The sequence below is a fragment of the Delphinapterus leucas genome, chromosome 17, assembly GCF_059928025.1.
Source record: "Delphinapterus leucas isolate spDelLeu-1000000601 "Yukka" chromosome 17, BTC_Dleu_Yukka2, whole genome shotgun sequence".
Taxonomy (NCBI): Eukaryota; Metazoa; Chordata; class Mammalia; order Artiodactyla; family Monodontidae; genus Delphinapterus; species Delphinapterus leucas.
The window spans coordinates 52,158,937-52,177,797 of NC_143145.1; the positions used below are offsets into that span (position 1 = coordinate 52,158,937).

The 18,861-nt window shown below is 39.6% G+C and overlaps 1 long non-coding RNA gene across 1 annotated transcript in view; it reads left to right on the plus strand.

Moving 5' to 3' along the window:
- Positions 1–8,422: 8,422 nt before the first annotated feature.
- The window catches only part of LOC149747011 (uncharacterized), a 99,366-nt gene continuing 88,927 nt past the window's right edge, over positions 8,423–18,861 (plus strand). Inside the window, exon 1 of the long non-coding RNA XR_016388475.1 lies at positions 8,423–10,145. This is a non-coding gene — a long non-coding RNA (uncharacterized LOC149747011). The remainder of the gene's footprint in view (positions 10,146–18,861) is intronic.

An 18,861-nucleotide genomic window follows, 5' to 3' on the forward strand; every position in this document is an offset into this window, starting at 1 on the left:
AAAGGCCTGATAAAAGTGAATATATAAGCCATATGAAACTCAGAGGAGAGATTTCAGGTAAAGGGAATACCAGTGCAAACACCCTAAAATGCAAACAGAGGCATAGCAAAGGAGGGTGTGGTCAGTGGAAGTAGTTCACCATGGTTGTAGTCAATAAGTTGTGCACTGTATACAGAACATCTTAAATCAATAATAAGACTGATTAAATGTTTATTATCTTCATGAACTGACAAGTGTAAACAATATCAGTGATAAAATACTCCTCCCTAAAAAAAAAAATAGTCTATTGATCTAAGATCTAAACAACTGTTGTGGTTTCTATCGAGCTCAATGGCCTGCTGCCACTGGCCCATCTTTGGAAACATACCAAGAAGGAACAGCACGGGACAAGTGTGTCTGGATCAGATTGAATGGGAACAGGAGCTGTAGATGGGTGGGTCAATGATCAATAGCGTGCCTAGAATATGTACGGCTTTGTAAGCTCTGTTTGGACTTGAGCTTTTAGTCTACAAGATGGAAAGCCATTGGATGGGTTAGAGTAGAGCGTTTTTAAGATATTACTCATATGGGCTTCCCTGGTGGCGCAGTGGCTTGGAGTCCGCCTGCCGATGCAGGGGACACGGGTTCGTGCCCCGGTCCGGGAAGATCCCACATGCCGCGGAGCGGCTGGGCCCGTGAGCCATGGCCGCTGAGCCTGCGCATCCGGAGCCTGTGCTCCGCAACGGGAGAGGCCACAACAGTGAGAGGCCCGTGTACTGCAAAAAAAAAAACAAAAAAGAAACATATTACTCATGTTTTCAACACACTGATTGCAGTATTGAAAGTAGATTTCGGGAGGGGAATGTGATAGTTATGAAAGAGAAAACTAAACTAGATGGTGATTGTTCTCACTACAGCCTATTCATGCCCCCGGTGAAGGATGAGTCCCATACCCTAAATAGTACAAAATGGCTGAAGATATGACATTCCACTCTGAACAGATGAGATTGACAGCAGTTTATTAGTCAAACATACTCATAACCTGGGAGAGGAGGATTCCACACACTATGCAGGGCAACACAAGCGTTACACTTGGGATAAGAGTGAATCAGCAGGGGCTGTTGAAGGCAGACTTCGTAGTAACCAGAGACAAGTGGACCACCCCCATCCCAGTTCACATCTTGAGGATGTGATTGGCTTGTCTGAATAATTTTGCAGACTGACAGAGGAGTAAAATATATTAGGTTCAGATCCAGATGGGGTACAGCTGGTCTGGTTAACAGGGGAACTCCCTGGGTGTGAAGTCTTTCCCACTGAGCATGGAGCATACTCGCAAAAGCAGAGGAACTCACAGATAAGCCTCTGGGGCTCTGTGATACTCAAAGATGTCAAGGAATACAGTGATAGCTTGGGATAGAAGTAGAATTGGTGAAATTAGTAAGAAAAGAATTGATGGAGAATATATTTTGAAGGTAGAGCCAACAAGAATTGTGGAAGAACTGGATGTGGAATTTGAAAGAGAGGAGTCAAATATGACAGTAAAGTGTCTGATTCTAGCAAATGAAAAGACAGTGTCGATTACTGAGAAGGAAAACTATAGGAGTAGTAGTTCACGCTTTATCCACACAATTAAAAACTATGTAGATGTACAAAACATAAACTTTTAATGTACTTATATGGAAATATCTCAAAATATAGTAAGTGAAAAAGCAAGGTACGTGGTATCCAATATAGCATTTAGGATTCATGTTTTAAAAGGGAGAGAAAAAAATAGATATTTGAACTTGCCAGTACACACATTTAAAAAATTTATATGAAGTGTGTAGGAAGCAAAAAACAAGTAATAATAAGAATTACCTGTTAGAAGGAGAGGATAGAAATTAATTGGGCAGAGATTGGGAGCAAAAGAGGAATACATTCACTATAGTTTATGGTTTCTGATGTTTGTACAATGTGAATGTATTTTTTAGATAAAAATAAATGCTTAAAAAGATATAGGGAGAAATTCTGTTTGAAAAATGTGTATAGCTGACAGTCCCTGATACAGTATCTCCACATATATACCACTGTCTCTTGAAGAAACAATAATAAAAGGGAAAGACAAAAATAAGAAATAGATGAAGGAGGAGGAAAATAAGGAAAGCAAATACAATAATTATAACAAAAACAATAACATTAAAACTTAAGACTAAGGAAAAAGGCAGAAACTGATTACTGAATTATAAATATGGCAACCCATTACCTATTGCCATAATTTGGAGATGGAGTCCCAGTAACAGGACTGATAAAATCAGACTTTGAAGTAAAATTATTAGCTCATCATGTTTTGTCCTGAAAGATGATCACCTTTTTAAAAAAAGAAATAAGGCTGATATCACATGGGGAGTTGGTAAAAGTTTAACAAACTATTTGGGAAGGTTAATTGCAGCTGTATGGCTGATTAGTAACATGCAAATGTACATACTTCCATTGTGGCTGATTTCAAATTACCAACGTGACCTCATATTTCTTCGCTGCTCTTTCTTTCTTTATGTAGATACAAGTTTCGCACCTTTATCATTTTCCTTCCTTCTGAAGAACTTCTTTTACCATTTCTTTCAAGGCAGGTCTATTGGCTACAAATTTCCCCAATTTTTGTTTGTCTGTGAAAATTAATTCTCTTTCATTTTTGTAGTATAATTTTTCTGGGTACAGAATTCTAGATCTTTGGGTTCTTTCTCTCAAAAGTTTAAATATTTCACTCCAGTCTCTTCTTGCTTGCATGGTTTCTGAATAAAAGTTCTATATAAGTCTTATCTTGAACTTCTATAGGTAAGGTGTTTTTCTCTTTTAAGATTTGCTCTGTCTTTAATTTTATGAAGTTTGAATATGATATGTCTAGCTTTGTTTTTTTGTGTTTTTTTTCTTTTTAATTTATTCCTCCCTCTGTTCTGAGTTTCCTGGATTTGTGGTGTGGTGTCTGTCATTAATGTCAGGAAGTTCTCAGTCATTATTGTTTCAAACATTTCTTCCATTCCTTTGTTCTTCTGCCATCTGATATTCCCATTATGCATAGGTTACACCTTTTGTAATTGTCCCTCAGCTCTTGCATATTCTGTTCTGTCTTTTTCATTATTTTTTCTCTTTGCATTTAAATTTTGAAAGTTTCTATTGACATTTCTTCAAACTTGCTGATACTTTCCTCAGCTGTGTCCAGTCTATTGATGAGTCTATCAAAGGCACACTTCATTTCTGTTACAGTGTTTTTGACTTCTAGCATTTCCTTTTGATTCTTCCTTAGAGTTTCCATCTGTCTGCTTACATTATGCATCCATCTTTGCATGTTGTCCACTTTTCCCATTCGAGCCCTTACCGTATTTATTAGTTATTTTAAATTCCCTGTCTGATAATACCAACATCTCTGCCAAATATGAGTCTAGTTCTGATATTTGCTCATCTTATCATGCTGTGTTTTTTTGTTGTTGTTGTTTGTTTGTTTTTTGTCTTGTAGTACTTCTTGTAATTTTTGTTAAAGGCTGGAAATGATGTACTGGGTAAAAGGAACTGAGATAAATTGGCCTCTAGTGTGAAGTTTTATGTTTACCTGACTGGGATTTAGGTTGTGCTTATTGCTTGCTCTAGCTGTAGGAGTGAGAGGTTAAAATTTCCTCTGATATCCTTGTTTCTGTCACTCCTGTAATCTTCAGGCTTCCTTAGATACTTCTTAAATGAGGTCTGAGACATGCAGTTCTTTCACTTGTATTTCCTGTTATTATACAGGAGTTTAAATGATGTGGTGGTAAGGTGTGTGGGAGAGGAAGTTTTCTATGGCTGTATGGTAAGGTCTTGGTCTTTTGGTGAGTCTGTATCCCTGCCTATGACTTTCAGTGGTATTTCTCAATTTTCTCCCTCTTAGGTCCAACAGGAAGCCTAGAGAGGGCTGCAGGTGGGTGTTCTCTATTTGGTCACATGTTGTTCTCATTCTTTCCTTTAATTCTTTATATATGCTTTCGCTTTAGTTCTTTTTTTTAAAAACATATATATTATAGCTTCTTGTTGACTACTTTTTTCCCGTGTGAGCACCATACTTTCTCATTATTTTACATGTCTCATAATTTGTATTGAAACCTTTAGAGTTGCATTAATGTATCAGTTTTGGAAATCAGAACTCCCACTCAAAGTTTCTGTTATAGCTGTTTGTGTTTTAGTGACTTTCTTGTACTAATTCTATAATGTATATATTACTTTCCTGTTTGGTCACTGAAGTCACCACTCAATTAGCTTGATGGTCAGCTAATGATTGAACAGATTTCTTTAAATATCTTTAAATATCCCAACTTTCGCCAAGGGTCTCTCTATGTGTATGGGGCATACCTTTAACTCTTAGGCAGACATTTTCTAGCTCCACCTTAGACTTCACTTCTGCTTTTGCAGAATTACCAGGTCAGATGAAAGGAGAGCTTAGGGCCTTCTGGGGCCTTTCCCAGGAATGTACACAGCCTTTGTGTGCACAGGCCTATGCATACAAAGTGATCTTCTCATTTTCCCAAAATATGTTGAAGTTTTTCAAAGCCTCTGGTTGTCAGGAGATCACCGACTGAAACCCCCCACTTTGGCCAGGGCCAGTTACCTGAGTTGTCTCACAGCAGGAAGTCCAGATAAGGAACATGGTGCTGAAAATTAACCGGGAGAATTTGGGAGAGGTCAAAAGAGGGAGGAGACAGCCAACCTCCCAGAATACTTCATGCTGGAATCCATCTTGGCTGAGAGACGCACGTGCCACCAGGTAGGACCCTGAGTCACACTATGGGCCAAGCAAGATGATTGGCCAGAGGCAACCCAGAAAGTAACCCTCCTACCATAAAACCTGAGACTGCAAGCCACATGGCAGAGCAGTTCTCCTAGTTTCCTGTACCCTGCTGCTCTCTGCCCGGTGCCCCTTTCCTATACTAAAGTCTCTTGTTTTGTCAGCACATGTGTCTCCTCAGACAATTCATTTCTGAGTGTTAGACAAGAGCCCACTCTCAGGCCCTGGAAGGGGTTCCCCTTCCTGCAACATTTTGACATCTTATTCCCCAGTTTTTCCTTTTAGGTTGTTTGGTGAACTTCTTATTAGTCCCAATCAGTAATGTTACTTCAGACAGACTGACATTAAACAATTGTCATTAATTTTCTTGAAACTTTCCCTGTAGATAGGCTTGTTCATACAAGGTAAGGACTCTGTCAGATCATATCAAGACACGAGAATAGAGCTTTTCATAGACCTGCCAGGTAAGTCAAATAGTAATAATTCCATGTGTGTGGGGCTTTTGGGATACTTCAAATTGATTCTGCTCCCTCAAACGTTGCTGCTAGATTGGTGGCTTTCCAGCTATAGTAGTTGTAAGGCTGTTCCATTTTCAGGACTACCACAGAGTTAAGGACAGGAGGATAGAGCAGGTTAAAGCCCTACAAGGCTTGCTCTTCATTTCAAGATTCAACCATTTTTCTTGGATAATCATTCCCTGGATTGTTGAAAATCATTGGTTAATTTTCAGGGTTCTGAAAATATTGATTTTGACAGTTTTTGCCAGTGTTCTCATTTCTTCTATGGAGGAGTATATATTTGCAGGTCCTTACTTGACATACCTTTCATTAGTCAATATATACAAGAGTGTGTCCCCTGCCAGTGAAGATGATATAGGTAACAGAGTTGTCTGAAGATGGAGAATAGAGTATTGTTTTCCGAGAGAAATATCTCCATAGCCACTCTCTTGTGGCCCGAATTCCATGAAGTTTATTTTATTTTATTTTTTAACACCTTTATGGGAGTATAATTGCTTTACAATGGTGTGTTAGTTTCTACTTTATAACAAAGTGAGTCAGCTATACATATACATATATCCCCATATCTCTTCCCTCTTGCATCTCCCTCCCACCCCTCTAATTACAATAGCCAGGACATGGAAGCAACCTAAGTGTCCATCGACAGATGAGTGGATAAAGAGGATGTGACACATATAGACAACGGAATATTACTCATAGGTGAAGTTTATTAAACACGGTAAGCTCTGCAGCTTCTGATGCCCAGCTATACTTTGCTATTTTGCTTGAGTAAGGAGGATACCTTTCACTCTACTCTGACAGAGAAAAGAAGTACAGCTTCCTTGTTTCTTTATGCACTAGAGAAACCCAGGTTATAAAGAACACACACACACACACTTGCTTTCATTTCAACATTGTAAATATAAAATTGTATCATAACAATGGGAATATGTTATTTTAAAAGCAACAGATATGAACATATCATTGTCCCAGGGAGTATAATAGAAAGGAGAATTTCCCAGGGATCTTTGTTTTGAAAAATATAGTGATATTGGGAGAGAGTTCAAAAGTCAGGGAACGCAAGAAAGGAGACTTCCCCGTTGGCTTCATGCTTAAATATATTTATCTCTGAGGCAGAGAAGAATGAAAATTAAACTCTGCCTTTACACTTTACTTCTGTTACAACACTCCTCAACCCAACCCTTCTTGCTCTGTTTATCCAAATCCTGCCCATTTTTCAAAGTGCAGCTCAAATCCTGCTTCTGTTGTAAAGTATTCCCTGACAATTTCATCTGGAAGCAACTTGTCCTTCTTCTAAACTTCCACAAGACTTATTTTCCATACCACTCATTCATTACTTATTAGTTACTGACTGGTACAGATGTAATATTTTCTGAAATACTGCAGCTATTGTAGAGACTTTTTAAAATTCTTTTGTATATACTACATCAACATAACTAAAAGGAAGCACATCTGTAATGCTTATAGTATGCCAGATACTGTTTTGAGAGCCTTAGAGATATTAAAAGCTCTAACTACTTTACAAATATTAGGTAGCTAATAATAGATATTTTACGTGTGTATATGTATTTTTGTGTGTACCCAAGTAAAATATATGTATGTATATGTGTGAAGTATATGTATATATGTATGTGCATGTACTATATATGTATATATATGTGTGTGATTATATATGTATATATGCATGTGTGTATACTTATACATACACGTATTAAATCTTGTTTTTCTCATGTGAATATCATACTGTAAAATTGAAATAAAACAATATTTATTCAGGAGTTTATTAAAAGACATCAATAAGTTGTTAATAATTACAAATTTATTATTGCATTTATGTAATTTTTCTCACTTCTATAATAGATAAAGGTACAGGCTGGTAAACAAGAAACACAGTATATCTTAGTATTTTCCATCTTTGATGAAAATTTTAGAAGAGGAAAAACCCCATATATTATATTTAGAGTAATACAAAATTGGATTTTGTTTCTGAAATGAGGACCCTCTTATTTTTATTCAGCAGACAAAACGTGTTGGTTTTATTTCTCTGAAGGAAAAAAATGTGTACACAAACAAAAACTACTTGACAATTACCTAAGAGTCCTCCTAGATTCTAGTCCAGCATCACCATCAACTAGCTCTAAGTATTAACCTTTCTGTTCCTTGGTTTCTTCATCTGGAGATGAGGGGCACCAGTTCAATTAACAGTATTATCTCCATTTCAAATTTCAAAATCCATGTATGATTTTGTCCATATAGAAGACAGTCTATTCAAAAGGATTTTCAACCATATCTATCATTAGTTTCTACAGTTATACAACTTAATGTAATCCAGGCAAAAATTTCCATTTCCAGAAGCTGATAAAGATGAAGTGATTAAAATAAAATTATAGGAATCTATCTATACCTACATTACCCTTCTGTAGGTGTAAATATTTCCTGAATTGACACCATGCTGAAGATAATGCAAATTATTTAGAGCAGACAAGCAGGAAAATGTCTTTTAAAGTGCTTGCCTCTGTGCTAGGTATATCCTTGGAAAAATCCCACATTTATTCTGGACTAATGGATACTCTACCTTTTTTAGGTGCCTTTTCAACATCCAACCGTGAACGTATTGCTTTCTGTGCAGTTCAGTCAAATACAATCATACTTATAACGCTATTATTCCATGCTTCTGGATTATGTGGCTTTGAATTTGAAAGATATTTGTTAAAAACATGTTATGAAACAAAGAGATGGCAAGAACATATCTTCATGCCTATATCAAAAGTCAGCCCACAGCAAAGAAGTCTTCAAACTCATTTTTCTTTTTTACATTTTTTGTTAAAAAAACAGTGACTTATGAAAAAGGAACTAATTTTTAAAATTAGTAATGTTCTGTGTTGTGTTATTAACTAATCATCTGGAACTATAGATTATTTCCAACAAAACAGAAAATCCAGAGTGAGGGTCTAAGCTAGATGAACACTCTAAGAATATATATATATATAATGCATACATAAATACATACATATGTATGCACATACATATACATTCTTAGCGTAATATATATAGTAGGATATATTATATTTCATTATATATTATATTCTTAGAATTTTGAATGTGTACATATATATATATATATATATATATATACACACAGACACCCCCAGACTTAACGATGATTCAACTTAAAATTTTTTGACTACTGTGGTACAAAAGCAATACACATTCATTAGAAACCTGATTTCGAATTTTGAATTTTGATCTTTTCTCAGCTATCATGCAATATGATATTCTTCTTCTAATGCTGGGCTGCCACAGGGAACCGCAGCTGTCAGTCAGCGAGAGGATCACAAGGGTAAACAACCAATGCACTTAAAAACATTCTGTACCATACAACCATTCTACTTTTCACTTGCAGTACACTGAAACTGTTTGCTACACTACCTCCTAATTTTGGAACTGCTAAACAGAGAGTTGGGAACTCTTCCTAGATTAAAAGTACTGCCTTGGCCTTGTGCAATTATACTGTTTAGGTTGCTGGACAAATCCAAGGATAAAACTGGCCTGGACCTAGTGATGGGCAATTCCAAAAGCAAGCTGAATGTGAGAAGTTCACTCACAGAGAACCTTCGTGTTAAAGAGCCTCTCTACTTGGGAATGGCTCAACACTGGGAAAATAAACCCTGGTTCAGCTGTAAAGAGAGCACATCCTTGGCCATTTTTCCCCCTTAAGTCCGGAAACTGATGATCTGGTCAGCTTAGGAGAGGGAGGGAGGGAAGGAGGAAGGGAGGAAGATGAGAGAGAGAGAGAGAAACCTGTTAATAGCTGGTGCCAATTTAAAGAGAGAAGGAAAGGGCTTATTATATACGTACACGCTAATATTATTCTTAAAGCCAATTCTGATATATCCTTCGGGAAAGAAAGAGATGCAGCCATCTGTTAATGTGGCTTCAGCTTCTTGGTTTCCAAATGTTACAGCTGTCATGAGACCAGCCATTCCACCTGGGGCGAGGCCAGGAGGTTAGAGGTTAGAGTTGGGTTAGGGTTAGAGCTGTCCACTAAGGACACCACTAAACAGCAACAAAATCTTGGGGCGACCCCTCTCTCTTTCCTCGAGTGCTTTCGCTAGCCGGTCCTACTTCCCCACTCCTTTGGGAGTTTCCTGTTCCATTACGTAGGCAAGAGGGCGAGAGGTCCCAGCTTTCATCATTGTGAGTGGTTTGGCTGGGTGTGTACGTGCCAGTAACTGTGTGTGTGTGTGTATGTGTGTGTGTGTGCGTGTGTTGGGGGAAAGTGGAGCTTGCTACAAGAGGCTTAGAAAAACTAGTCGCCAATTTAAAATATTTTCGGAGTGTTTGAATGATATCTTAAAAGCTAATCCCACTCTCAAACTCAGCGAAATGAACAGCACAGATAAGGAAGATGAAGAGGGTGGAAAACCCAAACAGCGGAATGGAGCTGTCCATGCCCCGGGAGTGACAGGGGAGCGCTCAGAGGAAAGGAGCTCTGCAGAGAAAGTCACTCTGGCTCTTCTCTCTCGGTCCACCAGCCGGCGACGCTTCTTCTGTAAAAGCATTCCTAGAAAATAACCCTAAAACCGGGAAGGGTAGCGATCGTTGAGCGCAGTTTCCAGGAGCCGGTCCCCGCAGCCGGTAGAGGTCCCTCTCCCCCCGCGGCTGGCGCGGCATGTGGCGATCCGGCCCGGCGCGGGGGATGACTTCTTGCGGCCGGAGCTCGGCGGCGCAAGCAGCTGCTGCAGCTTGCAGGTGTGGTGGCGGCCGGCCGAGCTGACCACGCACAGACCCGGCGCGGCGGCACTGCGGCCCCGGGGCAGCCGGCGCCGGGGACATGCGCTGATTCGATCCCTCCGGAGAAGGTAAGCAGCCCGGCTATTATTAGCGTCGGCCACACTGCGCGGTGCTTTCTGCTTGATGAGTAATGGGGTTTGTAATACAGAGGGAAGACGGGGAATATCCCTGCAGCCTTCTGCAATGGGAAAAGGAGCAACAACTGGAATTGAATGTTAATGAGCCAAGTGCTTGAGATTATTGGAGGAGCGGTGTTACTGGGCAGAGAAAGAAGGCGGTCAGCCTCTGTAATCTTAAGATAATCAACCATTGCTATGCCACACTCGCTTAGATATTGAAGAGGATTCAGAATGTAAAATAATTTGAGTTGCACTTTTACGTTGCTACCTTCCACCTTCGCTTGGTTAATTTCTGGTTTGCGAGCAGCAGGTTCTTGTCAGCAGCCTGGAGAAGTAATCGGAAATCTTCCCTCTCCTTTTGCCTTCCTCAGTCTTCTCCCTTTCCAGTTATCAGAATGGGTCTGCACATTTCAACGTCAAACACCCACTTCAATACTGAACCTTTAGAAAGAATCTCAAATTAGAGGAGAAACTTACCTCCTGGAGTTCAGCTTGGGTTGAGCAGCGCTTGTCCCCACTTCTCCCTTCATTTACCATCTTCTCTTGTCAATCATTTCATTGATTTCCCCCCCACCCTGCTCCGGGGAAGCTGTGCCCATTAACAAGCCGGCTCTTGTCAGCTCCTGTCCACCACCTCTGTTCCGTGACTGATTTTTCAAGGACCCAGAATGGGCATTGCCTTATACCACGTTTGGACTATTATCTGTGTCCTTCCCCAAAATGCATGGCATGAAAAATCCTTTAAGCCCAGTACCAACATGGTTTCCGGTAACTCCCTTCATTGTAGTCAGTGCAGCTACCAGATGGGTTTGGAGGACAGCAGAATCTGTTGGGGTGTGAGAAAGAGGGCTATACCTACATATTTTGCTCCATGTGCATAAGAATAGGTGGAAGTAGAAATGCAAATGTCAGTCTATCCCGTTTTTCTTGAAGCTTTTTTAGTCCAGCTAGGTTGTGAGACACCTAGCTGGGTAGGGTATGGGGCAAGTCCTCCTGCAAAAGCAAGCAGTGTGTTTGTCCTAGGATTCCCCCAATAACCTCAAAAGAGTTTCCAGAGAGGCTTTTCCCACAGACAGTCAGAAAGCCAGGGGAGGTGGCCAAGGTAAACCTCAGGTTATTTGGGCATCCTCATGTTAGTCTCCCCTTTTAGGGGTTCTGACCTAGGATTTCCCCACAAACACCTTGCCGCTGAGCTCAAGTGCCCATTCTTGTTGCCCACCTAGGGATTGTACAATTGAATGATATTCTGTGTAATGGTGAAGATTGCTATGGTGGGGATAGCAAATGTGCCACTTCACCAACAGAGAACAGTTGCAATAAGCCAGACTGTGTGGTTTCTGTGTGCCAATATTCCATTTAAAAAGAGATTTGTTATCTTTAGATCTGAAATTAAAGATACAGTTTGACTCAAAAGACCATGGATTTTATTTTAACAAATTAAAATAGGAGATCAATGAAAAAGAGGGCCAGGGTTTATAGCTAACCTTCTTACCTTCTTTTTATTTATTTATTTATTTACTTACTTACTTATTTAAGGCTGTGTTGGGTCTTCATTTCTGTGCGAGGGCTTTCTCTAGTTGTGGCAAGTAGGGGCCACTCTTCATCGCAGTGCGCGGGCCTCTCCCTGTGGCGGCCTCTCTTGTTGCGGAGCACAGGCTCCAGATGCGCAGGCTCAGTAGCTGTGGCTCACGGGCCTAGTCGCTCCGCGGCATGTGGGTTCCTCCCAGACCAGGACTCGAACCTGTGTCCCCTGCATTAGCAGGCAGATTCTCAACCACTGCGCCACCAGGGAAGCCCCTTACCTTCTTTTTTAAATATTGCTTTTAGGACAAGATACTGGTTCTGAAAAATCATGTTACTTCTATTATATATCATTATTGTTTTTCTGATTACAAAGTCTCTATAAATACACTTTGGAAAGATTTGGGTTTGTTTCTTTGTCTCTATCTTCAGTATATGAGGCAGAAGGAGTGGAGGGGGGTGGGCAAATCCCACTCCAAATGGCCCACTCAAAGAACTGTTCCCCGGACCATGCAAACCTCTGGACCGAAATTTTTTTGGCTGGTTGTTATTATTATCTTTAAATGTGGTTTGGGTTTGAAATATTAAATTTTCAATATTCTAAAATTTTGACTCAGGCACACCAACTAGAAGAGAGAACAAAGAACAAGAATAGCAAGACTGTTTTCCACCTTTCTTACCTAATTGTAAAATATTTAATTATATGAATAATTATTCTGAATCATAAGTGAAAAACATATTAAAATAATAATTCATTTTTAAGAAAGTAGCCCAAGGTTTATGAAATACAGGTTAGTGCAATTGATCTTAAGTACAGTAAAAATTTCTGTAATTTTAAGAGGTGTTTTTATGTTGAGTATTAGTACATGAAAATATGCTAATGATGGTTAGAAATTGAAATGTCTGTTAGTTGGTTTCTGAAGAAACTGAATTCTTTGGCAAGAAATGGGGCAGGATTAAGGGACTGGAGCCGCCAAAGCTGGCATCATACCTGCCAGTGATTTTATAGGTGAGATGGATGCACTAAGTTATGGATTAGGGTTGGAGAAACCTTCTGGGGAAGAAAGAAAACAAGATAGAAAATATAATTTGTTATTTTAGTGCAACTAAGATAATTAAATTTAAGGTGTTTCTGAATTTGGACTTCCTTATATTTAAACAGTTTCTGAGGAAAGTTTCTAAATTCAAAGCCCTAGGTAGACATAGTTGATTTCCTAACCGAAACTGATTTATGACTGTATTTCCTTTTTTCAAAACGTTTCCCAGAGAAAGGAAAAATTACTTGGCCCGTGTTAAGGAGGAGTAATACCAAATAGAAGGATGTACGCTATTACATGCTAAATGAACTGTAGGACCTTTTTTGTCGATTTCACAAGACAGAATTGAAATCAATCTGTTGCTTTCCAATCACGTAAAAAACAACATTTAGTCTGGTGGGTGGTCAGTGTTATCAGTAATTTAAGACTTGAGTACCGATTTAGGATTCAAAGTTGCCCTCTCCTTACAAAAGGCATTTTCTGGTGCTGCATTACTGCCATTCGCTACAATAGAAATAGACTTATCCTGAGATTTTGAAAAACAGAAAAAGAAATAGTAGGATTAATAAGGCTTTGCCTCCACTGAGAATGGGTAGAAAAAGTGCTATTTTGAAAGTTCTCAATGGCCTCTTAATTGCCAGATTTCTGCGCTGTTTCAAACTGTTTTTTTGTTGTTGTTGTTGTTTTTGCGGCACGTGAGCTTCTCACTGCTGCAGCCCCTCCCGCCGCGGACGGAGCACAGGCCCCAGACGCGCAGGCCCAGCGGCCAGGGCTCACGGGCCCAGCCGCTCCACGGCACGTGGGATCCCCCCGGAGCGGGGCACGAACCCGCGCCCCCTGCATCGGCAGGCGGACCCCCAACCACTGCGCCACCAGGGAAGCCCTCAACCTGTGTTTTATGTCTTTATTTTTAAGTTCTCTTCTAAGTTCTTTTTTAAAAATTTTACTGCTTAGTGTTTTATTCACTAAAATAGCATTTTTAATTGAAGTATAGTTGATGTGTAATATTATATAAGTTACAGGTGTAAAATGTAGTGACTCACAATTTTTAAAGGTTATACTCCATTTATAGTTATTATAAAATATTGGCTATATTTTCTGTGCTATGCAATATATCCTTATAGCTCATTTTATAATAATAGTTTGTACCTCCTAATCTCCTATCCCTATATTGTTCTTTTTTTTTACATTAAATACTTGTGTTCAAAAGTATTATAATAAGTAATATATAAAGAGATATCTCTTTATCTAGTTTCTCACTAATCCCCTTAAATTACCTCAAGACCAGCCTAGAACAAGTGATATTTATTTGTAGTTTGTGCCTCATGATATCACGACTATATGTCTTCATTTGTTCCTTTCACTCACCCTGCTACACGGTGAAACCTTGCTCACATCATACACTGCCTCTTCCATGAACCCTTCCCCATACCCACCTTCTTTCTCATTTCAGATGTGTTTCTCCCTTGTCTAAATTCCTATGGCACTTTCTATTTTGGTCTATCCTTTAGTTTGAACGTGATTTGCTGTTCTAAAATAACCCTAGAGAGCAGAGTCTTTGACTAACAACTTTTTATTACCTGCAACTCATAATACAGTGCCTAGCTATGTATATTCAAAGTAGTTGTTCAGCAATTTGATTTTAGTGAAGAAATTAGCTATTATTTTCCGGGGGTGTATATCCACCTACTCTAATATCCAAGTTAGGCTCTAAATAATGTGTGCAAGTGTGTTTTAGTTTAAAATCCCTATATAATAATATAGTGAAAGTACATTCAAACAGTTATATTCAACAAAAGTTATTGTGAGCTTACATGCCCTTAAGTGGATATTGGCTCATCCGCATCAAACAGCACAGTAAGCGTTACAAAACAAAATGTTAAAGAAGACATCGTACCAGCTTTCAGTATGCTTTCGTTCTACTGAAAACAAGTAAGCAGGGGAAGATGTCTTGCATAAATAAGTACTAGTTTTAAAGTACTCTGCTAGGTACCTTCATCTATGGTATATAATTTCATCCTTCTACTATATGCTAATTTTACACTGAGACTCAGAGATCTTACCTAAATGGCAGAGATTCTTTCCACATTAACATGCTGTTCTTTGAAGTGTTAACGAGTGAAGGAAAACTATAAAAACATAATCAGAGTAGTTTAAAATTGTTTTGTGATCAGGCTTTCCAGCGCGTTTTAAACTTTTGGGTCTTAACATCCCCTTGAATAATTCAATAAAGGCTATGCATCCACTCCCCTAGTACATACACAACACACACACATAGAATTTTGCCTGTAATTGCAGGTGTTTACAGACCTAATAAAGGCCTCCTTTGCAAATGCTTTAAGGACATCTACGCTGGGCTCAGTTTTTCTTTTTGCTTGTTCTATGCTTAATATTTATTTTTGTACCTATTAAAATTAAACAAATTGTTATCTGTTATAGATTGAGATATAAACCTAAGCAGCTTCGTACTTGACAACTTTTCTTTTTGCATTTTTGTATTCTGTCCTCTCTCACACAAACATAGAAATTTATATAAGTGAGATCAAATAATACTTTTTTGTGAAGAGAATGCTTAGGATGTATTCTTAACGATTTTTCTTTATATCACACGTCAGTCTTAGCTGTAGTCATCGTGTTGTACATTATGTCCATAGTATGTATTTATCTTACAATTGGAAGCTTGTACCTTTGACCATCTTCCTCCAATTTCCCCTCCCCTGACCCTCTGTCTCCTGTAACCACAGGTCTGATCTCTTTTTCTATGATTGTTTTCTTTTTTTTTTTTAGGTTCCACATATAAGTGAGATCATATAGTGTTTGTCTTTCTTTCTGTGACTTATTGAACTTAGCATAAAGCCTTCAAGGTCCATTTCTGTTGTCTCAAATGGTAGCATTTCTTTGTTTTCTTATAGATGAATAATATTTCAGTGTGTGTGTGTATGTACATATGATATGTATATATCTATAAATATATAAAACAACCTCTTTACCCATTTGTCCATCAATGGGCACTTAGGTTGTTTCCACGTGTTGGCTATTATAAATAATGCTGCTATGAACACGGGGGTGCAGATATTTTTTGAGTTAGTGTTTTCATTTTCTTTGGATATATTTCCAGAAGTGGAGTTGCTAGATATATGTAGTTCTAGTATTAATTTTTGAGGATCCTCCATACTGATTTCCATACTGGCTTTACCAATTTACAATCCCACCAATAGCACAAGCGTTCCCTTTTCTCCACATCCTCATGAGCATTTGTTATCTATTGACTTTTTGAGGATGACTGTTCTAACAGGTGTGAGGTAATATCTCAGTGTGGTTTCAATGTGCATTTCCCTAATGACTAGTGGTAATGAGCATCTTTTCATGTACCTGTTGGCTTTTTGTGTGTCTTCTTTGGAGAAATGTCTATTCAGGTCCTTTGCTCATTTTTTAATTGGGTTTTTTTTTTTTTTTGCTATTGATTTGTTTGAATATTTAATTTATTGTGGCTGTTAACCCTTATCAGATATATGGTTTACAAATATTTTTTCCCATTCTAGAGGTTGTCTTTTCAATCACTTTGTTGATTTTGTTTGTTTTTGTTTTTCTTTGCTGTGCAGAAGCTTTTTAGTTTGATGTAGTTCCATTTGTTTATTTTTTATTTTGTCGTTTGTGTTTTCAGTGTCATATCCAAAAAGTCATTACCAAACCCATGTAATGAGCTTTATTCCTATGTTTTCTTCTGGCAATTGCATAGTTTTGGGTCTTACATTTGAGTCTTTAATCCAATTCAAGTCAGTATTGTGAGTGGTATAAGATATTGGTCCAATTTCATTCTTTTACATGTGAGTATCCAACCATCCCAGGGTACCCTTGTATGTAACTTCTCTCTTTTCTCTTGCTGGTCTTAAAATCCTTTCTTTGTTTTTAAATTTTGACGATTTAATTTCAATGTGTCTCAGTGTAGCCCTATTTGAGTTCTACCTATTTGGGCTTGATTGGGCTTCATGGATCTGGATGTGCATTTCTCATCCTAGGTTTGGGAAGGTTTCATCCATTATTGCTTAAAATATACTTTTTTTCCCCTTTCTCTCTCTCTTTCTTCTTCTGGAATTCCCATAACATGAACATTGTTTAGTTTCTTGTGTCCCATAATTTCCATAGGCTTTCTTCACTCTTTTTATTCTTTTCCTTTTTGTTCCTTTCACTGGGTAATTTCTAATGTCCTATCCTCCAGTTTGCTGATTCTTTCTTCTGCATGGTCGAATCCACCTTTGAAACTTTCTATTGAATTCTTCAGTTCAGTTATTGTATTTTTAAAATCTAGTGTTCCTGTTTTTTTGATGTTGCTATTTCCTTGTCAAACTTCTTGTCTTGTTCATGCATTGTTTTCCTAATTTCACTTAGTTGTCTGTGCTTTCTTGTAGTTCACTAAACTTCCTTAGGAGGATTATTCTGAATTCTTTGATAGTTTATAGATCTTCATTTTTTTAAGGTCAGGTATTGGAGTTTTATGACTTTCCTTTGGTGGTGTCATATTTGCCTAATTTTTGTGATCCTTGATTCCTTACATTGGTATCTGCATATTTGAGTAATTGGGCTCTTCCTCCAGACTTTACTGGGTATTATATTCAGTAGTAGTAGTAGATGGGGCTATGAATTAGTTTCGTGGCAGAGAATCAGAGCCTGTATAGGACCTGGCTCTGGACAGGACCCAGAGCCTGTATAGTTCATTGTTTGGGACCCAAATCAGGCCAGAGTGTGCACTTAATTCCCTGGTCAGGTGAGGACACTGGTTTTGCCCTGCAGATGGGGGAGGCCACAGGCTGTGCTGTCTGTTCAAGTGCCACTGTATCTAGGGCTGTTTAATGGGCTGTACAGCTTCCCATGCTCTCTGGTTAGGTTCCCCAGTTGGACATGCTGAAGGCTGTATTCAGTGATGAGTAGGGCTATGAATTAGATTTCCTGCCTGGGTGCAGCAGAAGAAGCAGCTCTAAAGCCAGTAAAGTTCTTTGTTGCCTTAACTGAAGCTGATCCACACCCCATGTTCTGTGGCTGAACAAGGCCACTGGCTTTGCTTTGCAGACTCTCAGCTCTGCCTACGGTTCTCTAGGCTTGAGCACTGCTGGGCCGCACGGTTTCTAGGAGTTGTCACCAATCCTTCTAGTCAGATGGGCCACAGTACATCCACAGCAGATGGGATGGGGCTAGTCCCAGTTCCTTTGCCTGGGTGGGATGAGGAGGGGCCACTGCAGGCTACTCTTAATTTCTCAAACAGGCTCCCGAGTTGGGAGGAGCTGGGAGCTACTCTCAGCCTTGGATATGAATTAATCTCCCTGCCTGTGCACGATACAGGATCCCTCCACACCTGGTACTGGCTCTGCTTTGTGCCAGAGCCAGTGATGAGCTCTGGCTGCCTGCCACTTGGCTGGAGCGACTGGAGCACGACTGGGCCAAATAGCTTCCAGGATTTATTGCCAGCCCTTTTGGTCAGATGGCCAGAAGACACTCTCCACACTGGGTGGGCTGTGACTCTGCTCTTTCCCTGGGTGTGGGCAAACCAGGCTCAAGGGCCAGATACGTATCAGGTGGATCTGTACCCTGCTGAGTTCCCTGGTTGTAGTGCCCCGCCAACCTGGCTCTGTAGATAAGCAAAGATGCCAGTTATGATCACTACTTGGGCACTGCAGGTATGAATTCCATCTGTCACAATCCATGTGCTGGCTATTGCATGCCCCTTCCCCCTTCATCACAGTCCAACTTTTAGTGGTCAAACCCTGCAGGTTTCCCTGCAATCCCAGTGGAGCAGATTAGAGCAGTGGCTCCCATAAAGCAACCCCAATGCTAGTGGTAGTGCTTGCTGTCCCCCAGTTCTCTTCTCCTACTGGAGGAACCAGAGGTTCAGGGGAGACCTCACCCCTGGTGCTCCACTGGCCTGGGGGAGGGGCAATGTGGTCAACGTGTAGCTCCTTCTCTCACCCTTCTAATGCAGTCTGTCTTGGTCTCTGTGGTGCACGGGGGTGCTTCAGCCTCACCTCCATGTTCTAGGATCCTCTCAAATAGTGTCCTGTTTCCAAATAATAGTTCGTTGTTCCTCCTTGGGGGGTGTGTGGAGCCCGGAATGA